We start from the raw sequence: 14,441 nt of genomic DNA on the forward strand, positions 1-14,441 counted from the left end.
AGTTTAGCCTCTACATTGGAACAAAATGACACTTATAAGTCATTCAAACATTCTTTGTGACCCCTTTTGGATTTTTCTTGGCAGAGATACTTGGAGTGGTTTTCCATTTTCTTTGACAGCTCATTTTATAGATGAGGGAACTGAGGCAAACAGGATTAAGTGACTTGCCCAGGGTCACACAACTAGCAAGTGTTTGAGGCTAGATTTTGAAGCCAGGTCTTCCTGACTTCAGCCCAATTTTCTATCTACTGTGTGACCTAGCTGCCCCTTCCTCAAATACCCTTCAAGAAATTGCAAACATCTAAGTCTCAGTAGATGAGTCACAGGCAATTGTTTGGGGCACACAGGTTAAATGACTTATTTCAGTGTACAGGCCTGGGCCTGACTTGGCCAATACCCTGATAGTTTAGGTTCTACATTGAAACAAAAACATTCATAGATCATTCAACACTTAACAAAAGGAGATTTACTTAGACACAACAGAAGGACATTCAAAAAGGACAGACATTGAGAACCTTTTGAGTTAATTCAACAAAACAAAACTTCCATCTCAATTTCTGAGCCAAGTATCTACATGGCCCTGCAGCTAGCTCTTCATAGTTGATTAATACTCTTCTGATAAGGAAGTAATGTCAACAGTCTGAGCCTTTAGTCCTTTGAGCCAACCCATCTCTAGGGATATCTTGACATCTTTTGAGGAAAAATTAGCCTAACTTACATGAAGGGAGGAGTTAGGATATAGTTTCTACTACAATAGAATATCACAGCAAATATCAGACACTTTCTTACTCCAAAACCAGCACTCTATCTACTAATTAGGATGCTTCTAAGTTAAAATTCAATTTCATTTACGATATTCTGCTCCAGCCAGACTTGAGTTTCTCTACTGTAGAAGTATAATGAGTAAGATTACCAATTACCTTGATTTGCTTGAGCTCCCTTATTACCTAGAAGAGGCTGAAATAACCTCAGAATCAAAATCAGCCAGTCAGGAGGCAGAATGAGTGTTGCTCAAGTTTGACATAACAGTGATCCTTTGTGGTGTCCACTGGGTGCCCCTAGAACACCTCTGCTGTGCCAGCAGCCACAGGGCTGACTCAGACTGGTTTATACCAGCCTCCAGAGGGACAGAGCTTTCACAAACACCCCAGTTCCAGATACTCTGCGCACTCTTCCTATTCTCCTGCCTCCCTTTGTTGTGAAACCACATAAACCACTTCCTAAACCCCCAGTCTTTGGAGCGGCAGATTGGTTATTCTGTTCCTGGAGTTTGCATGTGCTATACTAGTCCAATACATGCTTCCTCTTTTTGCACTTGAATTGTGCCTTCATTCCCTCTGTTTGGGCAGACACTATACCCCAATTAATCATTCTGCCATAATTAATCACTTCCAATGCATATGGTTTGGGGGATGTGAAGTTTTGCCACAAAGGCTACAATTATGGGCACTGGAGACAGATATTATCACTTGTATTTGAGGTTAAGAGATGAGGAAAACAAATCAGAGAAGATTGTGCATTATATCTAGGAGCTTCATGTCTCTGGAAAAAAATATGTTCTTACATAGGAGAGATAGAGTAAACTAAACTGTTATAAGATTTATCAAGGAGAAAAAAAAAGACTTTATATCAATCATTGAGCTGAACTTAGATAGGTCAGCTGTAAATCATTGTTATTTTCATGGGAGGAGCATTTAAAGGCTAACCCTACTTGCTTTCAGGCCTGCAAAACACACTAATATTCACATTAACCAATATTCCTAGCAATTCAATCATCCTGGTCAGATGCTATCCTAGGAGAGCAAACTAATTTCATATCCTCCCATAAATCATATATAATGCAGGCTATCAAGGTACTACCCCAATTCTCACTTGCACTGGTAAGCTGGGTCCCTAGAGTACAGCTATTAAAATATCTCCCCTCAGGTTTTATAATATCTCCCCTGAGGTGTTGAGGATAGAGTTCTAGTACTACAGCTCATAAGCCCTAATCAATATTCTTCCCTCATTTATTATCAGCAGGTATTAATTAGTCAGCCAAGTTTAATTAACTTTTAAAAAGCAATATTTCCTATGATGGTATAGTAAAAACAGCTGGTATAAAATATCCCACCCAAACTGAAAGCACACTCTCCCTTAAGTATATACAGAGTCCAGAGGAAATTGGGTCCAAACTTAGAAAGCCCATGTAGCAAAGGGCTAACCCATAGTTCCTGGAAGTTTTTGTTTTTGTTTTGGGGCTTTTTTGGAGGCGGGGGGGGGTTGTCTTTTTTTTTTCTAAAAATCTTTTTCTCTGTGAAACCCTGACACAGTTTTCCTTAGGTACTGTATAACTTTCTCCTAAGATCTTTATGGAGAGCTAGTCACCTTTCCCTCAGTGTGTCTCCTTTGTCTTTGACTCTTGATGTGGATTCTGCTCTCAACCACAGCTATCCCAAGGACACTGCTAGGAATTTCAAGATTTTCAATCTTTTAAAGTTCACAAGGTCCTCCTCTGTTCAAGGTGGTGGTGGAGGTGGGCAAAGGACAATGGCTCTTCCCTTCTTGGGCCTTTTCGGGCAAAATTTCCACCAGCAAGCTGGTCAGGTCCTTGCATCCTGAAATCTGACCTGGCTTGCAATTTTGTTTATATCAGCCTCACAGGGTATTTTCAGTCAATCCTAATATACTACTTCATTTCCTCCAGTGGTTTTCACTCCTTCCAAAGTGATTAAGGACTTTCTGCACTTTGTGGGTGATTGATTTTTTTCAGTGGACACATACACACACATGTGAGTATGTGTATATACATATGTGTGTCTTCATATATGTATGTGTATACTCAGCAAGTAGCTTCAATGAACTTTCCTCTATCTTCCTGGACTGTTTCAAGAGTCTATTAATCAATCTCCGTGACTCAAATATCTACTCCAATCCATATTCTAGATAGCAGCAAAAGTGATTTTCTTAAAGCATAGGGTCTGACCATCACACACACTCACTCAATAAAATCCAGAGGTTCCCTATTACTATAGGATCAAATATAATTTCCTGTTTGGCATTTGAAGCTCTTCACCACCTAACTCCATCATATATTTCCAGCCTTATCATACATTATTCTTCCTCTTTCCTGCAAAATCCTACCCTAACAGGCCAATAATATTGGCTAAGTAGGCTCTCTGTCACAAACAATACTCTGTCTCCCATCTTCATGCTTTTGCACTAGCTGTCCCCTATGCCTAGAATGCTCTCCCTCCTAACCTCCACGTCTCGTAAGCCCTTTTAGACTTAGCTTAAGCAACTCTTTCTGCAGGAAGCTTTTCCTGGTGTTCTCCACCACTCCCATCCCCCATTGTTAGTGATTTCCCTTCTAAAGCTAGGTTGCATCTATTTTTTTTAAATTCTTATCTAATGTTAAACTCCAGTGGGAGTGGGGGAGTAACATTAAACCCAGGAGGTTACAAAACTGTTCCCATTCCCTTATCCATCAGGTTCAGTCTTAGAAGCTTGGCTTCTTTTGAGAGTAGGGTAGGTTCCTTTTCTCACCCTTTTAGATTTACTTAAATTCTACTCAGACAACCCAAGCATAAATAATTTGAAGCTTAGATTTTGCCTAATGTCTAGGTACCCCCAAGAGGGAGAGGGAGAAATATTTCTCAATAAATCAGGTATGGGACAGATATTTATTTCTTACACATAAAAAAATGCTAAAGGACTTGCAAAGCACATTGACAAAGAAACATAAAACAAGATTAATCATTCCTTGTAGATTAATAAATCTCATCAGAATATAAAGTAGTTTGTGGTAACACTGAATAGGCATGGGGTCATTTCATATTGGCCCTGCACTGTCCAAACAATTCCCCATCATCTTCCTGTTAATGGCCAATTTCTCTGATGAAGAAATTCTCTTTGGCACTGATCAGTTGGACCTGATGTACCTCCAAATCTCTCAAACACACAAAGTTGTCTCTAAGTCTGAACATATCTGATGGATGCTCGAGCTGCTCACTCAGGAAAGGAAATTCAAAGCAGAAAATGTAGCCAGGGCCTAGGTAAAAGCTTTTACCCAGTTTACTATATTCCATACAGGAGGGGGAAGGGCCATACATGATGGGGAAGGGCTAACCTATTTATACACACACACACACACACACACACACACACACACACACACAGAGTGTTAGAGTTACATAATACCACCTAGAAGGTCAAAGAAAGTGAGTGGGAATCTGTATCTCCTTTAACTTGACAAAGTACCTTATCCTCACCTCCCTTCATAGGTTGGGGAGAATTTAAAGGACCACTCTAGGTTTTCTATGTAATACCAAAGTGATGAATCCTTTCATCGATGAGTCACCACATAGCCAGAAGCATCCAGGAAGTTTGTCATCCTCAAAGGGTCTGAAAGTTGAACTAGCACATGTGGTTGGCCAAAACCAGAAAGAGCAATTCTGAATATACTCTATGGGATGACCCTTGTCATATACTCATATATACTACATATATGTACACATATGTTCTATTTTTCCTGTTGTCTGCATTGTTAGAATGTAAATTCCTTAAGGACTAGGATTGCTTTGCTTTTATCTCTATATCCCCAACACTTAATACAATGTTGGGAATATAGTAGGTGCTTAATAAATGGCTGTTGATTGAGCTATATTTTTAGAATTATAACTGCAGCCTTTTTTATACAAAAGCTTAAAGGATTAGTATGAGCATTAATGCATTCTTTCACTTTGGGCATTACAAAAATTAAGTGATAAGGTAGGAGAAAAAGGGGAGAGGAGGGAATCTTTGATTTCCTTTAAAAAAAAGTTCATTTAACCTTCTATACAAAGCTTTTCCTGATTCTCCAGTAATTTGTGCCTTCCTTCCCAAAATGACTGTATTCATTTTGTATGTATTCTCTATATACCCACATAGATATGAAATATAAGTGTACTTATATAGGTGGGCAGCCAGGTGGCATAGTGGATAGAGTGCTAGGTCTAGAGTTAGGTAGACTCATTTTTGTGAATTCAAATGCAGCCTCAGATATTTACTGATTGTGATCCTGGGCAAGTCATTTAACCCTGTTTGTCTCAGTTCCTTGTCTATAAAATGAGCTAAAGAAGGAAATGGTAAACTGCTCCAGTATCTTTGCCAAGAAAACCCCAAAATGGGGCCACAAAGAGTCAGACACAACTGATACAACTGAACAACAATTTATATAGGTATTGTGCCCCCTGGAACATGGGCAGAACGAGGGTGAGCCTTCCCGTGGAATGTGCATCAGAGTTCTTCTGACAATTTTTGGGGACACGTGGGGCTTGGCACTGGAGGACTTTGGCTTTGAGATAAAGATGTGATCCCTTTTTTGGCCACTGAGAAGAAAGAGTTAATTTACCCTAAAGATCTTCTGCCATTTTCTTCTCTTCCACTCTGCAGACTGTGTTAATACCATTTGAGCTTCTCTCTAGAGAAGAGCAAGAGCTTCATGCTTTTCCCACATCCATGGCAACTTTGAGCATCTGTTCTGCCTAGACAGGCCTGAAACTAGATATCAAAGCCCTAGCTGCACTTCTGTTTTGTATTCTTTCCCTGAGCATAGGTGACTGATGGATGTCTCCTAGCTTATGAATGAGAAATTAACAGATCCTGGTTCCTCAATGAGTACAGAAGGCATCTCTGCATTTGCATCTTCAATTCTTTGTAGAGAAAATGACTTGGTCTAGCAAGCTAGAAGACATCTACCTAACTAAAAGGAATTCTATGGATTAAGATGAAATGAGCTTGGATAAAATGTAAGATAATTTATTAGTAATCCTGCTCATGTCTTAACGTCTTATGTTGCAATCTCTGGGAAGGGTAAACAGTCTTTATAAGTTACTGCTGTTCATTTAAGTTATCTTTTATTTTTGGAAATTTAAGCTTATGGATCTTATGTATATTAAACATTTCTTTTGTGTAGAGAAAAATAAATAGCTCTTCTCTGCCTTTCTACAGTGTATGTTAAATACCTTTCAACTCTCCTTTTTTGGGGTAGAAAACAAAAACCTAAGCTTTAAGTAATTTCCCCCAGAGTTCCAAGGTAGGAGCATTAAAAAAAGAGATGATAAAACTTTGAACTCTCTCTTTGGAGGTTAGTGTCCCCCAAGTTAAGTTTGAACCTGTTTTGCATGTATATATTTAGATGTGGAGGGGCCCCTTGGCAGAGAGGGAGAGGGTACAGTGTCCCAACACTCTAGGCCCCAAATAAGTTACTTATTGTTATTTATGTCCATACAACACCTGGTAGACTTCTGTTGGCTAAGCCAGTTTCCAAGGCTTAAATACACAGCCCCCTGGGAAAATGTAGTTTGGGTTCTTGATGAAATGATTTACTCAGAGCAATGTCGACTGAGAGAGAAGAGATAATCTGGCCATAGGAAAAATGGAACAGGTGGTTTGGGGGTAGTTGTGGCACTCAGCTGGGGCAATGGTCACATGGAACTTGAAGCAGGTTGAGGTCAATTTCAACAGTAGCAGTGTCAACAGCAGAAGTTAAGATTTCCCTTCTAAAGCAACATGAAGAATGAGGGAAGACACTGAGAACTGTTGGAGAATTATAAAGGTTGTTTTATACCATCGAAGATCACATATATGGTTGTGATACCCAGTCCTGATCTGGGTAGATTCATTGTAGGCAATATGAAGGAACTGGACGTCTCTATACAATTCTTGACCTCCAATTGTTTGTTCATTAAAAAGCATTAGGTTACAATTTGGTTTTGTGTTGTAAGCTGTTTTCTTTATACTGATTTTTCCTCTTTTGCTCTATAAGAGTAAGGTTAACCCAGATGTATGTATTTTCTTCTGTAATTGGTTTACAATGTGAGTGCACAATGGGATAATACTAGGTATTCAAGAAATTGATAAGGAAATGTTCTTTCCAGTACAGAGACTGGACTCTATTTGGGGCATGATTTGTGAATCACTTATTCTATATTTCCTTATAATGCTATAAGTTCCTAAAAGCAGGATCTTAAAGGGGAACTCAGGACCATTCACCTCCCTAGAATTAAAGAGCCTAATTTTTGCTGTTGATACAATCTGGGTATGTGGCTGATTGGTGGAACCCAGGCCACCCATGAAGGTGCACAATGTTTGGAAAGATAGCTCCTCCCAGGTACCAGCTGGGAAAAGAGTCTCAAATTACTTTTAGTTTATGCCTCTATATTGGTAGTAGAGGTTGCTGGGAAATGTAGTTTTCCCAGCTAGAAGGCGCCACAGAAGGACTGAGAGAGGCGGGAGCTGTGCAAAGAGAAGCAAAAGAGGGAGAACAAATACCAGCGGTGGGAGTCGATGGCAATTGAAATGTGCTACTGCCATGATGGACCGTTAAATTGACTATAATCATAAGAAGCTGGAACCTTGTCTAGCTTGCTGATTCATTTAAGTTGTGATTTGCCTATATATAACTTGCTGTTGCCTAATTGTGCCTACCTCATGGAAATGTGGGGATGGCAAATTTACCCACTCTCCACTTTTTCGTCTTTCAACTGTGAAGACAAGCAGTTGAAGGGAATCTTCCCTTCCCTCCCCCCCACTCCAACCTCACTTCTCCATATATTTAGGCAGGGCTGAAAAACAAACAAACCCAACTTTGTCCCATTTTTCTATCCCTCTCCATCCTGATTCTCTTTTTTCTAATTGAGTTTGTACCCATCGTATTAGGGCCTGTCATTACTTGAGATCAAAATAGGGAGGGGGGTCTGGGAACAGCTCTAGGGGGCTTTTGTATTTCACAGATTATCTACAGTAAGATCAGGCAGGCCTAACATGGGAGACTAAAAGACCTCACAGTAAAGTTGTAGACAGAAAATTAGTTTAATTCTACTCATGAGACTAAAATTCTCCCAAGAAGAACCCTCAAATTGAAACTAGGGACTTGCATAGATTTTCCCTGGAATATGAGCCATTGGAGGAAAACTCTGCCTGGGGTGAGGGGGAACTAAGAGAGGCTAGAAGAGAAAGTCTCAGCTCCAAGCTGGCTCTGTAGGTATGATATGTGAAAATTTAGATTCTAAGTAAGAACACAGACTGTCCCTCACTCCCTCACATCCCCCCCCCATCGAAGTTCCAGAGTGAGTTAATGATGTCACATATGTATATAATGAAACAGTGACACCTAGTGGTTATGTTGCTATTTTCTTCCTTCCTCCTACCTCCCCCCCACCCCCTCCGCCGCCTTGTAAATGATTTAGGGTGATAGACTGTTTCATTTTTGTGTTTGTGTGCCAAGAGTTAATATAGTACTTGGCATACAGTAGGCACTTAACAAATGCTTGTTGATTGATGTGGACTAGATGATATCTAGATGGTCAGCTTTAAAACTATGATCTATGAACTTACAATAAAAGACCATGCTCCATAATCTTATCAGGTTAATGGGAGGGAGGGGGAACTGATCAAACTGATTAAAGGAAACACGTCCCCCAATTCACAAATAAATCCCATCACACAACTCTATGTCATTTGTAGCATCATCATCAAGTACTATCTAGTAATTATCCATATGGGCATAGTCCTGCCCTGGATAAAACACTATTTGAGGACAATCCTAATATAAAACATGGTCACTAACCACTAGAAACTTAGTTTTAACATATGAACACCTATAGGAGAAGAGAAATGGTAAAGAAATCTTTTATTATTTATTTTATACCATTTTTTAAACTTTTAAAAAATTTAACATGTTTCCTTCCCTCTCCTTACCCTCTTTCACTTATGAATTTTAAATACTTGAATAAAAAAAGCTCAGGAGAAAGTTGTAATTGGCTAATAGTTTTGGGGGCAGCTAGATGGCTCAGTGGATAGGACAGCATGCTAGGCCTAGAGTCAGGAAGACCTGAATTCAAAGCTAGCCTTAGACCCTTATTAGCTATGTGACAAGTCTCTTAACTTTTGTTTGCCTTGTTGTTGTTTGTCCTTCATTTTTGAAGAGGACCAACAATGTCATGGGGTGATATCTTAACTTATTTGTGAATTGAATTTTAGTGAGACAGAGTTAAACAAAGTTGTCTGCCTCAGTCTCTCTTCCTGAGTCATTGAAATCCAGTGGCAAGCCAAAAGTCAGGATGACCCAGGATGCAGAGGATGACCTGGGCATGTTCAATATCTGGCCAAGCTCTAAGTACTCCACAGCACCTGCTTCAGCCGCCTTCATGGACTTTGGAACAAATGTCCTCATTTGCCCATTTCATTGGGGGAAGTCTTTACATGTTCAGAGAAGACACCCCCCCCCCCCCAATTCACTGACAGGTTTGTGGCCCTTCAGTTACCTTCAACCTCATTTAAACCCATCTGCAGAGATGGTTTACCAGGGTGTGGGATGGTTTACCAGGGTGCTTTCAAGTCTTGGAGCCAAAGGTGAGAGTTGGGTGGACTAGAATCAGGTGGACAAGCAACCCTGAGGAGGTCCTGGCAAAACCAGAGGTGCTAGTCTTCCTGAACACCCTATATACTCATCTAGTCCCCTGGAGAAGGAAATGGCAAACAACTCCAACAACTTTGTCAAGCAAACCCCAAGGACAACATGGTCTATGAGGTCATGAAGAGTCAGACAGGACTAAATAACAATGGTTTGGGCAACTTTGTGGAAAGCTGATGACCATGAATAAGATGGCCATCTCAAGATCTTTCTTATTCCTATGCTTATCTGAGTTCTCCTTCTACTCTCTCTGGGAAGATGACTTCTGTTAACTAGATCAGCTTTGAGCCCTTAGAACCTAAAATCATTTCGCTCCCAAGAGCATTCTTTTTGTGTGCTATGTAATGGCTGCACCATTTTCTTTGACATCCTCCTTTTCCTGCCTTAGGTAGAGCCTGAAGACTATATATACTTCCCCCTAGTGTTGCTATTGTTGTCTGTGTTTCACATTACTTTTAATTGAGACAATTATTATAAAGAAATAGAAATAAGAGGATGAGAAAGAGTAGCAGTATTTGAAGGCATGGTCCAAAGGAATATAGGCAGATGTTCCATTAAGCAGAAAAGCATAAATTCTAACAGAAATTGCTGAAAGGGAAAAGATCGGGTTCTAGTCTTGGCCCTACCACTCATGAACTGTGCTCCCTTAAACTTAGCTGGGGCTTACATGTGCCTGAGTTTTGTTTACATAAAAAAAAAATAGACATAATAATACTGGCTTCACCTATCTTTCAAAGTTTCTTGGAGGAATAAATGAAATGTCAGAAGTGAAAGTACTTTAAAAAGTTAAATGTGCCATATAAACATTTGCTATGATAAACCCATACTTCTAAGAAAAAGAGTAATGTGAGCTATGGCATCACTGGCATGTACAGCATTGTACATGTGATTTTATAACAGCTGCAGCTCTACATGAAAGGCTGAATACAAAATGTAACAGTTTTAATGCTCCTGTTGGCACACAGTACTCTATTTTTAGCAAGCCCAATTAAATAGCCGAGTTGTTATGGCTTTTAATTTCCAGTTGAGTCTCATTCGTTCTTCAATCCCCCTTTATTCACATTATAACTGTAAAATTGCTCTAGAGGAGGCACCTGCACCCTCCTTAAATATCTGTTTTAATCACAGGGGTAATGAAGATAGGTTGTCAGAAATAAAGACAGGAGGAAAGGCAAATCATAGAAGTTAGATTTAGAAAAACCCTTAGAAATTTAAAGACAAAAAAAATTAAGGCTCAGAGATGTTAAACAGTAGAACTAAGACTCAAACCCAGGTCTTTTAGTTCCAAATCCAATATTCTTTCTAACCTACCATACTGCCTTTGAGAGATACCAAAGGATATAAATTCTACATCATAATTATTTACAGCGTCTGCTACTGTGGTACTGAGGTTCTTTCGATGCATGGAATCCACAATAAAATCAGTAGAACGTGCTCCTTCAGTTTAAAATACAGTTAGAGGAAGGTTATTTATTAAGCTGGTACAGTAAAAAGGTTACAGAATAAGGAAGTGGAAGAGCAAGTTATTTGTGTAAACTTGACCAAATTGCTTCCCCAGCTGAATGTATTTCCTCATCTTAGAAAAGAAGTGGATAAAACTTTAATCTATCATCTAAAGTAGTACTTTTTCTAAGTTCCTTCTCTTTCTTGGCTTTGCACTCTTGAGATGGATCCCCAGAGGCTAGGTACTATTGTCAGGTCTTGGGTGCCCTGTGGGCCTATACTTCTCCTTCCAAACTGGCTTCCCACTAACGATCAGCTAGTAGGCACAATAAGTTCAGAGGAAAGACATTTTCTGAGATGACACAGTAGAACAGTAGCTACAAAACATTCTCCTCATAAATCTGGGGTTCATTCTCCCACAAATACACACAACATCCATTGGAAGAGTGGGCACAAATAGAATACAACAGTAATGAGGCTCATATACAGGGACCATATATGACCAAGGCAATTCATGTTCCTAGTACTGTAGGACCCTGATGTAGGACCTCTCCTCACAGGACCCACTCAATATCTCTCCTGGGCAGGTCACCCATCTGTATTCCCAGGGTCCACTCCTGGCCACAGCCTAACTCTTGATTGCCAGAGCTAGCTCTTTAATGGGTCCATATTCAGCCCTCTTTTCTGTTAAGTGTCTCCTGTCTAAAGTTGCTAAACTCTACTCCTTCCCTGCATCCATGTATGTCCAGAAAGTGTGTATGTCCCTGTTTCCTGGCAGATGCAATGTTTCTCACTGGGTAAGTCACTACATACAAAACATCATAGTCAATAGGCTACCAACCCCTTTATTTTCTGAAATTACACCTGTCTTTACACTAAGTTTACCACCTCGTTATTTGTGATTACATCTTGGGCTAGGACAAATCAGTTGGTCAGGGACCAACTTCCTACTTTTCACTATTAATGCCACATCTTAAGGAGTTTTTTAAAAACAACTGTGTGCAAGTTACTTTGTCTTCATCAAAACAAAAAAAAAAACACTGAAGTTTCTGCCCTCCAGAAGCTTGTATACTGTTGGTGATACACCATGTTTACAGATGAGTAAATATAGAATATACAGAACGTAATTTGGTAGGGAAAGAGCACCAATAACCCTACCATAATCAGGATCTTGTTGGGAAGAGGTGTCACCCAAGCTGAGTGTTGAAGGAAGCCAGTGGTTCCCAGGGGACTCTTTAAGAGACATACAAGTATTTTAAATATACAAAGTACTTTTTATTTGCCAACAAAAATCTGACCTATCATTAATCTTATTACTGTCCTCTGAGATGCTTCTTAGGTGCAAGGGATTCAAATCCTGCTGGAAGTTAATTACTTCTGTGACCTGGGCAACTCAACCTTCCTAGACCTCAGTTTCCTCACGTGTTAAACAAGGGGATTAGATTACATGGCCTCTGAGATCCTTTCCAGTTCTATATCAATGATATTATGATGAAGCTTGTAGGATTTTAATCATCACTCCCTTTTATATATAGCAGGAAGTAAGACACAGAGAAGGAATTATTTGCCCTTCCCTTGTATAGTAAGGTGATGTGTCAAGCTTGGTCAAGAAGCTGAGCTGGAGTACGGTAAGTCATTTTCTGTACTGTATAAAGATACCTTTACCCTAGATCCTGCTCTCTTGATTAGGAAGTCCCATCATGGAAACACCATTTCAAGACAGGCTCAGGCTTTATCTCTTTTATTCCCAGCTCTACTCACTCCCTGAACTTTGACCTTTACCATCTCATTAGCAGCCTTGCCCCCTTTATGTGTGGTGTTCCCCCATGAGAATATAAGCTCCTTAGAACTCACTATCTGACAAAAACTGCTAGGAAAACTGGAATATAATATGGCAGAAACTGGGCACAGACCAATATCTAACATGGTATGCCAAAATCAAGTTAAATGGGTGTACGATCTAGGTATAAAGGCTAATACTGTAAGCAATATGGGAGAGCAAGGAATCGTTTACCTGTTAGATTTATGGAGGAGGGGAGATTTTATGACAAAACAAGAGCTAGAGAGCATTATAAAATGCAAAATGGATAATTTTTATTACATTAAATTGAAAAATTTCTGTACAAATAAAGCCAATGTAACCAAAATTAAGAGGGAAGTGGGAAATTGGGAAAGATTTTTACAACTAATGTCTTTGATAAAGGCCTCATTTCTAAAAATACAAAGAATTGAGTCAAATCTATGAGAATACAAGTCATTCCCCAATTGATACATAGTCAAAGGCTATGAACAGGCAGTTTTCAGAGGTAGAAATTAAAGATATCTATAAGCATATGAAAAAATGCTCTGAATCACTATTGATTAGAGAAATGCAAATCAAAACAACTCTGAGGCACTACATCTCACTGGCCAGATTGGCTAAGATAACAGGAAAATGATAAATGCTGGAGAGGATGTGGGAAAAAAAGTGAAACACTAATACATTGTTGGTGGAGTTGTGAACTGATCCAACCATTCTGGAGAGCAATCTGGAACTATGCCCAAAGGGATATAAATAAGTGCATACTCAGCAATACCACTTCTAGGGTTGTATTACGAAGAGATCATAGAAGTGGGAGGAAGACCTGCATGTACAAAATTATTTATAGCAGCTCTTTTTTGTGGTGGCAAAGAATCGGAAATCAAGGGGATACCCATCAATTGGGGAATGGCTGAACAAGTTGTGGTATATGAATTTAATGGAATACTGTTTTGCTATAAGAAATGAGGAGCAGACTGACTTCATAATAACCTAGAGAGACTTATATAAACTGATATTGAGTGAGAAGAGCAGAACCAGGAGAACTTTGTACACAATTACAGACCCAACATATGTGTGATGACTAACCTTGATAGACTGGGCTCCTCTCAGCAATGTAAGGTTATAAGACAACTCCAAAAGACTCATGATGGAAAGAGATGTCCACATCCAGAGAAAGAGATGTGAATGCAGACTGAAGAAAACTACTTGCTCTGTTTCTTTTTTGTTTTGTTTTCTTTCCTCTTTCCCAATGTTCATTCCATTGGTTATAATCCTTTACAACCTGACTAATGTTCAGTGTTTGACTGCATGCCGCCATGGGGGGGAGGGGGAGAGAAAGGGAGGGGGGAAAAATTTGAAACTCAAGGGATTGTGGAACTGAATGATGTAAACTAAAAGTAAATATTTTTTTTTTAAAAGAACATAAGCTCCCTGAGTGTGGAAGCTCTCTGAGAGAAGGGACTATCTAGTTTGCTTATATTCCTATCTTTGGTGTTTAGCACAGTGCCTGACACATAGTAAATGCTTAATAGATGCCTGTTCTATTTATCTAATCTATCTGTCCAACTATCTGCCATCTATCAACCATCTATTTGTCTCCTTTCTATATGTCTATCATTTATCCATCTATGATCTGTCCATCTATTTATCCATTATCCATCTATCCATTTAACCATCCATTTTTTCCTATTCATTTATCCACCTATATGTCATCCATCCATCCATCCATCCATCCATCCATCCATCCATCCATCCATCCAT

Source organism: Petaurus breviceps, unplaced genomic scaffold, assembly GCF_028583685.1.
Source record: "Petaurus breviceps papuanus isolate PSGF00001 unplaced genomic scaffold, PetGlider_PUasm1.0 164, whole genome shotgun sequence".
NCBI classification, from domain to species: domain Eukaryota; kingdom Metazoa; phylum Chordata; class Mammalia; order Diprotodontia; family Petauridae; genus Petaurus; species Petaurus breviceps.